The sequence below is a fragment of the Pelodiscus sinensis genome, unplaced genomic scaffold (genome assembly GCF_049634645.1).
Source record: "Pelodiscus sinensis isolate JC-2024 unplaced genomic scaffold, ASM4963464v1 ctg46, whole genome shotgun sequence".
NCBI classification, from domain to species: Eukaryota; Metazoa; Chordata; order Testudines; family Trionychidae; genus Pelodiscus; species Pelodiscus sinensis.
In genome coordinates, this window is record NW_027466036.1 from 545,497 (window position 1) to 557,906 (window position 12,410).

Sequence of the window (12,410 nt, forward strand, 5' to 3'; positions counted from 1 at the left end):
AGGCCTGAAGCGCGTGCTCAGCAAGTGTCCTTAGGCTGCTGGTTCAATTTCAGCTCAAAGGAGAAATTCTTTTCCTCCCCCTGGCTACTGCAGGCCCGGCCTTAGGACCTGGCGGCTGCCTTGGGTCTGTGCCCTCAGAGCCCGATGCTACAATTGACAAAATGGTTTTGGGTTCCAGCTGCCAATCAAATGCCTTGGGCTGCGCAGGCCTTGAGTCATGGCAAGAGCTGGAGGGGAACGGTGAGCGGCTGCACTTTGGAATGGGAAGGGGGTGTCTGGAACCATAAAGTAGAACAGTTTGAGAACCGCCTTTAGGGAGGGCACCATGGCTTAGTTGGCTAAAGCACCTGCCTTGTAAAGAGAAGATTCTGGGTTCAACTCCCAGTGGTGCCTTGTGGTGAGGCCAATGTGTCTCTTCTTTCCACCATATCCCAACACATGTCTGGAATTGGTTTTACCTTTTGTTGAGTTTGCTGGTGTCCTCACAGTGGGAGTAGGATGGCAGCAAAGAGCAGGAGCAGTGTGTATTGGTGCAGGTGCCCTCTGGGTTTGATGTAGAGAGTCTTATCTAGACTTGCTAAATCAAACTCTGGGAGATGGATTGCAGCAGAAATCTCCACCTGAGTGAAGACATGGCCTAATGGTGCAATTAGTTAGATGCTGAGCCATTCTAGTGCCCCAGGCATGTGGCACTGCCCCCGGGCTCACGGTGCATGTGCGGCTCCACCCTGGGTGCACAGTGCATATACAGCTCCTCCCACTCCATGCGTGGAGCTTGTGGTGGCAGGATGCTCTTGTGCTGCCCAGCCTGGCCCTGCCACCACCACTGGCGTACAACCCAGGGTCCCCTGGGGCAGGCCATGCAGAGCCCCACAGCTGCATGGGGAAGGGCACTGCTGACAGGTGCTGTGGAGGTTAATGCAGCTCCAGTCCCAGGGCAGCTGCTGTAGTCTGCCAAGAGCAAGGAACGCAGTGCCTGCTGGCAGCTGCCCCACTAGCTCACCAGCTCATCCCTTAATCCAGTCCCAATGCCAACAGTCACAGCCCCACTGCTGGTAACTCACAGAGGCCCTTGCTGCCTGAGGAAGAGGTGTGGACAAAACACACAACTCGCTGTGAGCAGGATTTGAACCTGCGCAGGGAAACCCTATTGGATTTCAAGTCCAACGCCTTAACCACTCGGCCATCACAGCTCTGGGCACAGTAAAGCCAGGGAAACAGGTAAATAATGCCAGTGCACAGCCCTAATTTCACCTGCCACAGAGTTCACACAGGAAACGATTGCAACAGCTGTGCAGAGGAGTCCTGGCAGTTCTGCTGTTAGGCTGCCTTGGAGGTAAGTTCTGCTTCAAGGTCTTCCCTCCTCCTTCTTGGTCTTCCTTTGCCTTTTCCTTCCTCTTCTCTTCTCTCCTTTTCTTCTTCTTGCTGGTCTCCTTCTTGGACCCCAGTTTATAAAGAGAAATTCAAGTACCGCTTAGTTCTACTTTAACCAATTATTTTAGTATAATTTCACTATCCAGTCGGCTAAGATCGAGCACTTCCAGCCTCTTGGAGAGCCATGTCACAGGCACAAGCCCCCAGACACCCCTCTGGCCCTTCCAGGGATACATTGCAGGAGCAAGCAAGTGGCAGGAAGTGCTGGGCACTCTCATGGTCTGGGCCAGAGATAAAGCTGTGGTCCAAGGAGGAGTCTCTGCAGGCCCTGCAGTCCAGTTGGAGGAATGCAGATATTTATGAACAAAGAAAGGCCACCTCCACCCACCACAGACCAAGTCAGAGCCAAAGTCAAGGAATTGCGGCAGGGGTATGTGAGGACCCGTAGCGCAGCTCCTGCACTGGGGAAGCACCTTAGCACTGTGCATACTGTGAGGAACTGGACCAAGTCCTGGGGGTTGGGGATCCCAGTCTCCAGGGACAGTTGTGGAGTCTGGGATGGAGACACCTGGGCAGCAGCGGCCGCAGCTTCAGGACAACAAACCTGCTGACCAGCAGCTCCAGGATAAAGAGAAGGAGGATTCCAGGAACGTTGTGACCCTCCCCCTGGAACTGGTCCCCCAGATGCAGGAGGCCTCCCAAATGTCCTCGGGCACCAGGTGAGTGCTGTGAGGTTGCAACACACACAGGGCAGGCGGGAGCACAGGGGGTGATGCGCTATTGTGACGTGTCATGCTGATTGTAGGTTGGGGGATACCACACATGTGTGACCCCATAGAGGGCCGTCCTCCCCCCGCCATGTGTGCAAGGCACCACCTGCTCCTGCAGAATGTGCTGCCAACAGCTAATTTGCTAACACTGGAGGCAAGCAAGCAAGTGTAATGGGGGTGTAGCTCAGTGGTAGAGTGTTTGAGTGCAGGCAAAGTGGTTCCTCGTTCAACTCCAAGTGCCTGCTGAAAGGTTGGTCAACTTCATTGAAACCTTTGCATCTCCAGTTGCATCACATTCTGAATTTCTGCTGTGCAGAGATTCCTAAATTACTGCAAACCCCTAGGCTGTGTCTACACTGGGCCATTTATTCCAGAAAAGCAGCTACTTTTCTGGAATAACTTGCCAGCTGTCTACACTGGCCCCTTGAATTTCTGGAAAAGCACTGATGATCTACTGTAAAATTGTCAGTGTTTTTCCAGAAAAACTATGCTGCTCCCGTTCAGGCAAAAGTCCTTTCCCGGAAAAACTGTTCCGGAAAAGGGCCAGTGTAGACAGCCCAGTAGTCTTTTCCGCAAAAAAGCGCCCATCGCAAAAATGACGATCGGGGCTTTTTTCCGGAAAAGCGCGTCTACATTGGCCACAGACGCTGTTCCGGAAAAAGTGCTTTTCTGGAAAAGCATCCTGCCAATGTAGACACGCTTTTTCCGGAAATCCTTATAACGGAAAACTGTTCCATTTTAAGCATTTCTGGAAAAGGCTGCCAGTGTAGACGTAGCCTTAATGTGTTTCTGTGTCAATGCGCATAAACCAGGCAAACCCATCTCAACTGAAACAAGTTCAAATCTGCTGTGTCTGGTTTCTATTCCCATCAATTCAGCAAGGGTGTGATCTGAAAGTCCTTGGTCTACCTGGGCTGTGCTGTGCAGAAGAACAAGAATCACACCCAGTGGGGGAGGAATGGCCACTATCTTTCAATCTTCCAGAGTTTGATTTAGCAAGTCCAACTAAGACTCACGAAATCAAATTCAGAGGGTACCCCACCAGCTTCCAGTACTTCTGCTCTTTGCTCCCTTTGGGTTCCTGAAGTAGGGACACAGCCAGGCTCAACTGACGGAGGCCAACTCTCGCTATGTAGGGTATGTTTACACTTGCACCCTCTTTTCCAAAACGGGATGCAAATGTAAAGACTGAAAACTGTAAATGAAGCCACCAGGGACACATACAATGGGCCTGCAAAAAAATGAACCAGCTGAGCACTTTGCAGAGAACAGGCCATCGCCCTGCTGGGACAGGCTCCATCATGCACAGACTCTGTGCAGGGCCAGACTGCTGGGAGAAGGCTCTGGCCATGGACTTTCCTCCCCGCTCTGTTACCTCCTGCACCTGGGGCTGAAAGGGACGTGGGCTGCAGGCTGGTCCTGCCCAGCTGCCTTCCCCAGTGGGAGCAGAAAATGCTCATGGAAGGGCTCACACATTGTCCCAATGCACTCGCCTGAGGGCCTGAAATCTTGCTGCCCCTGGATGCACCCAAATGCCACTTCTGGGGGGGGCAGGTTCCCCAGCTCACACCCCTCCTGTCACACAAAGCTTGCAAACGGGGTTGATTTTCCTCCATCTCCCCTTGCTTGCTGCTGCGCTAAAAGAAACCCTGAAACCAGCCCCGTCTCCTGTCACTGGAGAGATGGCCCTGTGCTGGGATATGAGAGAGTGTCCCAGTGATGCTCGTCGCAGCCCAGGAGAAGAAGGGGGCTCTGGGTGGAAGGAACCCAAGTAAAGCAGGTCCCAGAGGGCATGAGCTGGGCACCAGCTTGGCCCAGTTGAGTGAGGGGAGGTTGGTCCCATGGTGTCAAGGGCAGCGCTCAGGACTCTGCTGCTGCTGACAGGGAAGAAGCTGGGAGGCAAGGTGCTGGCAGCAAGAGATTCCAGCTTCTCTTTGTCCTGGGTCTGCCGGCCGCCAGCCACCTTGACCAACCCTCAAACCAGCTGGACTAGCCAGCCCACGTCACAGTGAGTCGCTAGTGGCCCTGTCAGAGAAGAGCCATTGGCAGCTTCAGAGACGTCCCTGCTGCTGCCTGAGGCGCCTTTCTTGAAAGGGCCATTGGTGAGCTGCATTTTTGTAGGCCGGCTAGCTCAGCTGGTTAGAGTGTGGTGCTAATAACGCCAAGGTGATGGGTTCAAGCCCCAGGCTGGCCACAGGGGTGTTTCATTTGGTGACTTCCCTTCCTTTAGTTGCCTGCTATGGACAGGGAAGCAGAAACAAGCAAAAGGCTGAGAGCTTTGCAGGAAGCAGGGCAGAGATCTGGTAGGGGAAGGCTCCAGCCTGCACAGCCCCAGTGGCTAAAAGGGCCTGGGCCTGGCTTCCTGTCCCCAAAAGCAGGGCAACTGATGCCCAAATTCCTGCTGCTGCAGTGGCTACCTCAAGGCACCAGCTGTGGGGCAGGCTCTGGAGCCCAAGCCACACGGGGAGACTCAGTATGACTAGGAGGCCTGGAGCCTGTGTGCCCTGCACAGAGGCTGCTGCTGGGGGCCTGCTTCAGTGGCCCAGCAGCTCAAGTTCCCCTGAACCCTCTGAACCAGCTTCTCCCCCTGGAGCCACCCCCGAGCGCTGCTGAGACCCCTGACATGAGGCAGTGGGACCAGGGCTTTGTCCAAGGATCGTTGTGGAGTTTGTGAGGGAGACACCTGGGCAGCAGCAGCTGCAGCTTCAGGATGACAACGCTGATGACCTGCAGCGCCAGGACGAGGAGGAGAATTCTAGCTGTGTCGTAACCCTGCCTTGGAGCCAGTTCCTGGTCTTCCCGCTTCAGGATGACAGTCTGCTCATGCAGGCAGTGCTGCCAGGTGCTAAGTCCCCAACACTGGGCTGAAAAGTACAACCCCTGCCGGGTGTAACTCAGTGGTAGTGTTTGAGTGCCGATTGTAGAGGTCCTTGATTCAATCTCAAGTGCCTCCTGAAAAAGTTGATTATCCTAAGTGAAACATTTGCACCTCCAGGGGGGTCAATCATGGATTTCTATTGTACAGGGATTCTTAAAATGTCAGCAAACCCCTCGTGTGTTCTTGTGTCAATGCACATAAACCAGGCAGATGGGTCCCTCAACTGAAACCAGTTCAAACCTGCTGCGTGTCTGGTTTCTATTCCCATCAACTGAGCAAGGCTGAGATCTGAATGCCCATTGGCTGTTCTGTACAGAAGAACAAGAACCACGTCCAGCTGGAGAGCAATTGCTGTGATCAATCTTCTGGAACTTGATTCAGCCAGTCAAACTAAGACTCATTAAATCAAACCCAGAGGGCACCCCACCAGCATCCTGCACTTCTGCTCTTTGCTCCCTTTGGCTTCCTGCTGTGGGGACAAGGCAAAGTTCAACTGAAGGAAGCCAACTCCAGGTACAGTTGGAGGGATGGTAGGAAAAGCAGACACATTGGTCAGGCACCGCTGGTTTCATGCACACTCAGCCTCACCTACAGCTGGGAGGCAGTTTGCAGTGAGCTGAAAAGAAACTGGCTAACAAAACCAAGGCTCAGGATATTTCTGGGTCCAGATGTGCAAACAGCTGGCAGTCAAGCTTGTTGCCCTTGTTAGGGGTATGACCAAAACACAGGCCTCAGTGTGAGCAAGATTCAACCCTGCACAGGGAGAAACTTTTGGATTTTTAAGCCAACTCCTTAACCACTTGGCCATCATTACTGTAAGAGACCATTCTCCTGTACTTATATGTGAACAAAAAATTTGTGACTTGCTCATTGGCCAATTCGGATTGGTACAGGGCAAAGGAATTCTCCCTTAATTCTGTGCCCTCAGGAAGGGACAGACCCAAGGAGGCCAGGCCCCCACCTGGGGTCTCCAACCCAAACTGTGAGACCCAAGGGCTTACAGTCCAGATGATCAGTGTTTGCTGCACTTATCCCTTCTCCCAGCAACACTAAATCTCAAGGCCAACTCTACAGTCCCAGCGGCTGGGGGAGATGTGCATGTTAGAGCCTCTGCCCACTGAGCTGTAGCCTTCTGTGCCCAGAGAGCCAGACACTGCCAGGGCTGGAGGGAAATGGGGAATGGCTGCACTTTGGGAGGCAAAGGTGTTGGCTGGGACCATAGAACAGAACAGTTTTAGGTACTGCCCTGCAGAATAGTGATAGAAATGTAGCCGTGTTAGTCTGGGGGTAGTTGAAGCAAAATGCAGGACCCTGGCTAAAGCACCTGTCTCGTGAACAGGAGATCCTGGGTTCAACTCCCAGTGGTGCCTTGCGGTGGCCTTTGCTCACATTTTCCTAGGCCCTTCTGGGACATAGAAGAGGCCTCCCCTGGCCACCCATGGAACTGCTGGTTCAGGAAAAGGCTGATTGGGGAGGTTCCTTAGGGAGAAGGAAACCAGAAACCTGGAGGAGGTGACTGGCACTGGCCAGGCAGGGCTCTGACTCCCATTGTAAGTGCCTGGGTACCACACATGGGCCAGTGAGTCCTTCTCCATGGTCATCCCAGTGCTCTGAGTGCGAGAGGCGTGCCTGTAATTCCCTGCTAGGAGCGTGGGCCCTTCCCTGCCTGGTGTGGGAGGGGACAAACACAGGCTGGTTGACAGGGGCTCTGACACTCCAGCATTGGGGTTTGTCTAGCCCGTCAGACGGATTTAAACCAGGCCGGTCGGAGCCTCCTGCGCTCGCCAAGGGGGATTCTGCACTTGCTGCCTTGGGAGCCAGGGTCACATTGCAGAGCTCCCCCAGGGACGTCCCACGGTGCCGCCAGCCCAGCCCCAGCCGCTCTCCCTGCCCTCGGCAACGTGGATGCGTTTTATCCTTCCCCTTCAGTGACAACTGCCCATTCCCCACCAGCCCCAGACCCTGTGGGACCCGCTCCCTTCCCCAGGAGCAGTGAGCGCTAGTGCGGCTCCCTGCTGAGGCTGTGGCTGTGGGAACAAGCCCCTGGCTTTGTGAGGGAGATGAGATGTCAAGGTGTTGAGTTTCACCCATGGCTAGTGTGGGGTGACCCACACTTTGGGGGCAGCTGGAGGTGCCTCCTGAGAGCTGGTTTTCAGAGGGGTGTGATCAGCCCCCCCTGTGTTTCTGGCTCCTTCCAACGGCTTGAATCTGTCATCTAAAAGTTGAGGAATGTGCATTTGGAAGAGGGAATTTCTGTCTCTGTTATCTTTAGTGTGCCCCAGCAGCTTAATGGACAAAACAATGGCTTCTTAAACCAGGGATTGTGGATTCAAGTCCCACCTGGGTTGACAGTTGTGATGTTTCCTGGTAGGTGTAGAGTCTCTTTGGCTTCCTCTTTGCCATGTTACCTGTGAGATGTTTCAACACTGGGCAAGTGTCCCCTGGAACTGCCATTTCCCCCAGACAGGACCCCTCAGGAGCAGACAGTGACACTGGTGTTAGGCGCAGACAGGAGGAGAGTGTTTCCTAAAAGCTGAGGTGTGCACAGTGAGGTCACTTGCAGAGATGCAGGCGCTGGCATCTCTGTATGCGCCTTGGCACCTGTTACCCATCGGTACCTGCCACATCTCACCCCCCTGCCAGCACCCAGACAGAAGGCCAGTGCACATGGAGCCAGAGACCATAGCAAGGGAGGCAGCTGCAGCACAATTCCAGGCCTGGGGCCCATTGAACAATTGTTTGAACTATTTTGAAACTTTAGGCTCCATCTACACTGCAGGCTTCTTGACCAAGAACGGTTTTGGGCAAGAATTCTTGTGCAAGAGCATATCCACACGGCTGTGTGCTTTAGCTCTGAAAGCAAGGCAGGTTAGCTCAGTTGTTTGAATGTGACTTTGCTAAGGCCAGGGTTATGAGTTCAATCCTTGAGATAACCATTTAGGTATCTGGGGCATATCTGTCAAGGATGATTCTTGGAGCTTCCATAAGCGCAAGGACAGAACTACCTGACCTCTCAAGGCTCCTTCCAGCTCTATGAGATGGTGTATCTCCTTATAAAGAGAATTGTGGACACTCTCTTGTGTAAGAAAGCTGCAGCCCTAGCGAAATGGCTGGGGTGTGATTATGTCATTAGTGGCGAGTGTCCATTAGTAACCAAGAGTCCATGGAAAGGTTTGGGGAGGGCAGGGGCTCAGCAAAGGGGTGGGGTCTTGGGGAAGGGACGGGATAGATCCTGGCTTGCCCTGACATTTCAAAGGTGACCCTGGGGCCATGTGGCCCCCTGAGCAGCCTCTGATGTTCCCTGCTTGAGCCCCAGAACCAGCCCTGAGTGAGGGGGGCAGGGGGAGCAGCTCACACATGCCAAGGGGCTGGCCAGGGGCAGGACATGAGCCTGCAAGGCAGCAGTGACATCACAAGGAACTTTTGCAGCACCTCAGCTCATTGGCCGGGAGGCAGTGACCTCACAGAGCAACCTTGGCAACAGCCAGGTGGGACAGGGGCAATTTCAGAGACCCCCATGGCCTGGCTGCCTGGAATCTCCTTTGGGAGGTTTCTCCTTGAGGGCAGAAGGGATTGAGGGTCCCAGCTGGGAGTGTCTCTGTGGAGATTTCCCCTTTCCCCAGGCTGCAGTGGGAGGGGCTGGGGCAGGCAGGGGTACAGGAGGGGCTGGCACTGAACTGAAGAGAGATCTGGGAGAAGCAAGAGGAAGGGCTGAAAACACATGATGAGGATGGGATTTGAACCCATGCGTGTAGAGCACAATGGATTAGCAGTCCATCGCCTTAACCACTCGGCCACCTCATCAGAAGTACTAGAATTTGTTACCAATTACCCAAAGCCATCACTGCCAGGAACCTTTGTGCCACTTGCTGGCCGGCCAGGGACACCCAGGGCTGGAAGGTTTTGCCTTTTCACAATGTTCCCTGGGCTGTTGTACAAAGCTTAATGCTGGTAGCAAACCCAAACACCCCTTGGCTACATCTACCCTGCAGGCTTCTTACACAAGAATTGTTTTGTGCAAGAGTTCTTGTGCAAAATGTCTTGTGCAAGAGCACATCGACACTGCCACGTGTTTTTGCACAAGAATGTCCGTGGGAGTGTGCACGCTCTCTTGTGCAAGAAAGCTCTGATGGCCATTTTAGCCATAGGGATTTCTTGCACAAAAAAACCCTGTTGCCCATTCATACTACCTTCTTGTGCAAGAGCTCTTGCACAAGAGGGTTTATTCCTCATGGGGAGAGGAATAACTCTTGCCCAAGAAGCCCTCTTTTCCTACGTTTTGCCGTAAATTTAGTTGCTCAAGAACGCACGCGCAGTGTAGATGCTCCTCAAGTTTTTGCACAAGAACGGCCATTCTTGGGCAAGAAGCCTGCAGTGTAGACGTAGCCCCTGGGTGCCCAGAGAGGGCTGTCTAGTCACAGTCTGGCTCGGCGCGCGCTCTGCAATGGGAAGACGTCCACGGAGCAGGCAGATGGCAGCGGCACACGGCTCTGGTGGGCCCAGCATCCAGAGGAGCGTTTCCGATATGAGTGTTTACTGACAGTGTCCGTCTCTGGTCTGATTTCACAGTGTGGTGAGACACTGACACCCACAGCAGCATGGATGGGGTGGCTGGAGGGAGTGGCTGGCGGGCGGCTGGTAGGAGCAGTGGCAAGTGGCCAGGGGAGTGGGCGAGCCTCATTTGCATATCGAATGATCCACCATTGTTGTGGAAGAGGCTCTTGCACCAGAAGGAGCAACTACACAGCCCCTTCTTGTGCAAGAAAAACCCTCTTGTGCAATGCCGCTACACTTAGCCTCATTTGCATATTTCTGGTGCAAGAGCCTGCCAATGTAGACATAGCCCAATTGTTTTCACTGTCGGGGGCTCAGTGGCCCCTCCCTCTTCCTACTTGCTCTCCCAAAAGAGACAGACCTGGCTCCCCTTTCTTTTCCCCCGGCAATTGCCATGCTGCAAAGCAGATATCAGAGACAGCAAAACCAACAATCCACAAGGCTCTGTGGCACAATGGAAAGCGTGTTGGATTTCTAAGCTTTGGCGCTCTCTGTGATTTAGGTCAGTCATTCAAAGGTTGTGGGTTCAAATTCTGCCAGAGTCACTTTAGCTGCTTTCTCATTTCCAGAACCGCTTTTACAGAACAGGCAATCCTTAGGCTGACACCAGGATGTGTCCAGACAGTTCCCAGGAGACCTCAGCGAGGGTGGAGGCAAGGGCTGCTCTGAAAGCCTGCAGGTTCCCACCTACCATTTTGTCCTTCCATGTCTCCTACCAGTGCTGTGCATCACTCAAGCTATGTCTACACTACACTGTTCTTCCGAAAAAGCTAGGTAAATTGTGAACCCTAGTTTGCATAGATTTTTCTGGAAGAGGCTTTTCCAACATTTGGCCTGTTTACACTGGGCCAAATGTGGGGGGAAAAAACCTTTTTTTGTAACATCCCTTCTTCTTCATAAAATCAGGTTCACAGAGGCACCAAAAAGGCATGTCTGCTCTTCTGAAAAAAATTCAGCAGATGTGTTCTCTGGACTAAAGCGTTGTCTTTGTAGTGTAGACAGAGCCCTGATGTAAAATCTTATTTCAACTTTAGATGCAGCGTAGATAGAGGGTTGACTCAGAGTCCTTAGTGCTGCCTCTTAGGGTAGAGGCATGTAGATTTGTTTGTTCAACAAAGGTAAATGAAGCCGCGATTTAAATGATCGCGGCTTCATTTACATTTACATGGCTGCCGCACTGAGCCAACAAACAGCTGTTTGTCGGCTCGCCGCTAGTCTGGACGTTCCCCCTGTCGACATCAAAGCCCTTTGTCAGCAGCCCCGGTAAACCTCATTCCAGCAGCTCAGCCATGCTCAGCGCAGCAGCCATGTAAATGTAAATGATCATTTAAATCGCGGCTTCATTTGCCTTTGCCTACAACCCTAATCTACATGCCACTGCCGACAGAGGCATGTAGTCTAGACACAGCCTTATACCAGTGGTCCCCAACCTTTTTAGGTTGTCGGGCGCCAGGGGGCGTGGCCATTTGCCCGCCGGGCGCCAGGGGGCGGAGACCGGGGGCACCCCCCCATCCACGTGCCCGGGGGCGGGGCCCCCCCATAGCTGCGCGCCCGGGGGCAGGGCCCCTTCCAAGGGCCGCGCGCCCGGGGCCGGCGCTCCCCGCTCCCCCCCCTCCCGCCGAGTGCCGCGCGCCCGGAGCCGGCGTTCCCCCCCGCTGCATCCCGCCGAGTGCCGCGCGCCTGGCGCTCCCCCCGCCAAGCGCGCTCCCCCCGCAAGCGCCCGTGCGCCATGTGCCCGGGGCCAGGCCAGCCCCGAGCACCTGGCGGGCGCCTTAGACCATGGGACCTACACAAGACACCTGTGACTCAGCTGGGCCAAACTGGAGCCCTGGCCCAGGCCCACTGGGACCAGCTTTGCTTGTTTTCCTTCCACCCAGAGCCCCCTTCTTCTCCTGGGCTGCAAGGAGCCTCCCGGAGGTGCCCTGAGACAGAGACAGGGCTCTGCCTCCCCACAGCCAGCCCCAACACACAGGCTTTGGCAGAACAAGGGGGGGGGGGGTCTCTGCTCACTCTACTGAGTCCCACTGAGACACTGAGCTTTTGTCCTGCCCCCCTCAGCTTGGCCTCCCTCCTCTGCCCCATTCCTGCCTCACTTCCTCCTTGGGCAAGTCACACAAGGGAAGCAGCAGGAGGAGCCGGCCCCATACGCCAGCTTCCGAGGGCAGGGGAGGCTGAGACACAAGTGTCCATCCGGTGCCTGGCCTGACCCTTCTGGCTTCCCCAGGCTGCCACCAAGGGGCATTCTCAGCTGATGACACCCCTCTGTCGCATGGGAGTTGGGCTCATCCCAGGCAGCAGGAGCTGCACTTACCCAGGGGAGCAGCAATAAGAGAAGACACTCTGTTTCCAGCTGGCTTTGAACCAGGGACCGTTTGCATGTCAGGCACATGTGATAACCACTACACCACAAAAAAACACTTAACACTGTCTTCTGTTTTAGTGGAACTTGTCTGACTGTTCTGTTCCTGGCTCTTTCTAAGACCCTGCTCTGCGTAGGAGGGGAATGCACCTTGTGAACACTCCACCTCTTGTTCTCAGGGAAGCCGCTAACCCGAGCTGCCAGCTCCTCATTTCCTCACCAGCCCCTTGAGATTTGTAGCTCAAAGCTGGAGCTGCTGTGGAAGGAGGTGAAGCTACAGAAGCTGATGGGGGACAATCAGCGGGCGGAGGGTTATTTTTTCTCCTCGCTGGGCTGATGTGGCTAGAACTGAGGAGAAGAAAATCCTCTTCCCTTCTCCTCAGAAGATGGAAATTGCAGTTGGTTCTCTCTCTGGTTCTACTAAAGCTGGACCCCAGGACTAGACTTTTTCTTTCTAAAACCCTGGTGAAAACTG

The 12,410-nt window shown here is 54.2% G+C and overlaps 3 non-coding genes across 3 annotated transcripts; 1 reads left to right on the plus strand and 2 right to left on the minus strand.

Annotated features, from left to right (window-relative positions):
* Positions 1–1,111: 1,111 nt before the first annotated feature.
* TRNAS-UGA (transfer RNA serine (anticodon UGA)) lies at positions 1,112–1,193 on the minus strand. Its single transcript has one exon. It is a non-coding gene; the product is annotated as a tRNA-Ser (tRNA).
* Positions 1,194–4,264: 3,071 nt separating this feature from the next.
* Positions 4,265–4,338, plus strand: TRNAI-AAU (transfer RNA isoleucine (anticodon AAU)). The gene has a single exon. It is a non-coding gene; the product is annotated as a tRNA-Ile (tRNA).
* Positions 4,339–8,744: 4,406 nt separating this feature from the next.
* Positions 8,745–8,826, minus strand: TRNAS-GCU (transfer RNA serine (anticodon GCU)). The gene has a single exon. It is a non-coding gene; the product is annotated as a tRNA-Ser (tRNA).
* Positions 8,827–12,410: the final 3,584 nt, after the last annotated feature.